Source organism: Bison bison, unplaced genomic scaffold, assembly GCF_000754665.1.
Source record: "Bison bison bison isolate TAMUID 2011002044 unplaced genomic scaffold, Bison_UMD1.0 scf7180017864198, whole genome shotgun sequence".
Classification (NCBI taxonomy): Eukaryota; Metazoa; Chordata; class Mammalia; order Artiodactyla; family Bovidae; genus Bison; species Bison bison.
In genome coordinates this window covers 8,263,356-8,266,519 of record NW_011494770.1, presented here as the reverse complement: position 1 = coordinate 8,266,519, position 3,164 = coordinate 8,263,356, and positions in this window count along the sequence as shown.

Sequence of the window (3,164 nt, the reverse complement as noted above, 5' to 3'; positions counted from 1 at the left end):
GAGATCAGTCCTGGGTGTTCATTGGAAGGACTGATGCTGAAGCTGAAACTCCAATACTTTGGCCACCTGATGCAAAGATCTGACTGATTTGAAAAGACCCTGATGCTGGGAAAGATTGAGGGCAGGAGGAGAAGGGGATGACAGAGGATGAGATGGTTGGATGGCATCATCAACTCAATGGACATGGGTTTGGCTGGACTCTGGGAGTTGGTGATGGACAGGGAGGCCTTATGTGCTGCGGTTCATGGGGTCGCAAAGAGGGGGACACGACTGAGCAACTGAACTGAACTGAAAATGGATATTTTAATAAATTTGAAACATCTCTCCCCCTAGTCCCTTTCTGCCTTCTATTCCCAGGAGGAAACATATCAAATGCACCTGTAAGATTTATTTTAGTAGACACCCAGGCCCACTTTATGACAGAACAAACAGCAGACTAAATATATTTATATTACTTGAATTGTATAATGTTCAAATTATAATTGAAATTCACTAAATAAATGATGGATTTTTTTTGACTACAAAATTTATGTGCTCTCAACTAAACTAAAATTTAAAGTTTTTTTCTCACTATTGCCCCCTTTTCCTTCTTTATTTTACTTTTGTTGTTGATATATTAAAGGAATCAAACAATGTTTAGAATGTTTGCTAATAATTTCTACCAATTAAGAAAATATCCCTGCCTGGTATCACATTGAGCAGCTTCACTCAGCAGGAACTAGGGTCCAAATATAAGTAAGGGAAGGTGGGGGGAAAAAAACTGACTGCTCAGTTTTAGAAGATTATATTCATAGATGATGAAAGAGTCATCTGGCAAATTTGTATGCCTTGTTCTTCATTCCCAGATAAAAATCAAATGGCTTCCTCCTCATAACGATACATCTTGTTTTCAGAGAAATAAAGCCTGAAGCATTTTATCTGAGAAAGTATTGATAATATCAATGACACTTCAGAAGAATAATCTGTCTGGTCAACTTTAGAACTTTATGCATAAATTTTGTGCAAGTGTTTTTAAATGTTATAATTTATTTTTCAAATGCTGCTGCTGCTGCTAAGTCACTTTAGTCATGTCCAACTCTGTGCGACCCCATAGATGGCAGCCCACCAGTCTCCCATCCCTGGGATTCTCCAGGCAAGAACACTGGAGTGGGTTGCCATTTCCTTCTCCAATGCATGAAAGTGAAAAGTGAAAGTGAAGATATTCAGTCGTGTCCGACTCTTAGCGACCCCATGGACTGCAGCCTACCAGGCTCCTCCATCCATGGGATTTTCCAGGCAAGAGTACTGGGGTGTATTTTTAAAATAGATTTATTTAAATAAATGTTCTATGATGATATTATGAGTTGAACACTTATCTAAGAACATGACATAATAGTGGTTTTCTTTTCTTCCAGCTTTAAGAATTTAGCGGGCTAGAAATGATTACTCTCTGTATTTACAAATTACGAAGTTGAACATACTATAGCAATACAGAAAGTTAATCTCTATGATATCTAGCTAGGCTTCCCAGGTGGCGCTAGTGGTAAAGAACGTGCCTGCCAATTCAGGAGACATAAGAAACTCCAGCTGGATCCCTGGGTCAGGAAGATCCTCTGGAGGAGAGCATGGCAACACACTCCAGTATTCTTGCCTGGAGAATTCCAGGGACAGAGGAGCATGGTGGGTTACAGTCTATGGGGTTGTAAAGAGTCAGACACTACTGAAGCGACTTAACATGCATGCTCTGATAACTAGTTAACTCAACAGTTCTGTTCAAATTATCTAATTACCTAATGTTTGAAAATGACACATGATTTTAAAATATATTGTTAGGCATTATAGTTTGAAGTAGATTTGTCTAGCAAGATGGGATTTCACTGGTAGAGTGTCCCCAACTTCCCAATAAAAGGCCATCAATGCTAATTTCACCATGCCATTTGTCCCTGGTTCCTTCAACTACCCATGTCTAATGGCTCAGACTTTCAATCCCATACTAGTCTGTACAATTACTAATGTGAACCTATCTCCTAATCGACTCATCCACTACCCACTCACAAACCCTTCCATGTATTCCCTCTGGAGGTCATGGTCATCACCCTATTTCCTCAGGCTCTTTTTAAAAAACTTCCCTCTCTTTGTTCTAACTGAAACTTTCTTTCCCCTGAGGATATCTCTTTCCCTACATCCTTATCAAAGGTAATTGTTTCCTCTCCTGCATCCTTGGCTATCTTTTCTATTACAGGACTTGGAGGAAAAACATGTCCTCTTGTACTCATTGACATTGCAAATCATTATCCCTCCTTCCTTCCTAACTTCCATCCCTTGCAAACTTTGAAGCTCTGTGTTCAGACTATACCTCCTCTTGCTGCAGACTTCAGACTTCAAGTCATTTTTCTATATCTTGAAGATGTTAGCTCCTGGCGTACTCTCACTTTCTCCAAAGCTACTCCTGCTAAAATTCTTCATAATTTTCTTGTCCACATAAATGATTCAGTAATGGACTTTTTTTTTTAACTTTACATAATTGTATTAGTTTTGCAGCTCCTTACTCCTCTGTCTTCCAACAAGCATGTCCTCCACACGTTTTCTCTGCATAGCTATCTCACTTTCTTATTTAACTAAAGACACCAGATATGTACTTATGTTCACATTAATACAATGCAGAGTTTAACTTTGCATTAGACATAATTTGTTCTCTTCCTATAAATCCAAAACCTCAAATTAACTTAAGAATCTCTTAATTTTGATGACCTAAATCTGATGCACTATTATATTCTGTGTACCATGGTAGAGATGCTCTCAGGTATAGTGTGTTTATCTTATCATAATATTGCTGGAGATGATTTTTCTCTCTTATCTATCAGTCTATGCTGATGTCTCCACAAACAGATGGATTTTGCCATTCTTCCTGTTACTTACAGATGGAAACAATTTACTTGCAGGGATGTCCCATCTGGACATTCCATGCTGCTTCTGCTTAGTCACTTCAGTCATGTCTGACTCTTTGTGACCCAATGGACTGTAGCCCACCAGGCTCCTTTGTCCATGGAATTCTCCAGGCAAGAATACTGGAGTGGGTGGCCATGCCCTTCTCCAGGGGATCGTCTCGACCCAGGGATCGAACCCATTTACTATCTGAGTCATCAGGGAAGCCGAATGAGTCATAATTTAAATATTTGGAAATC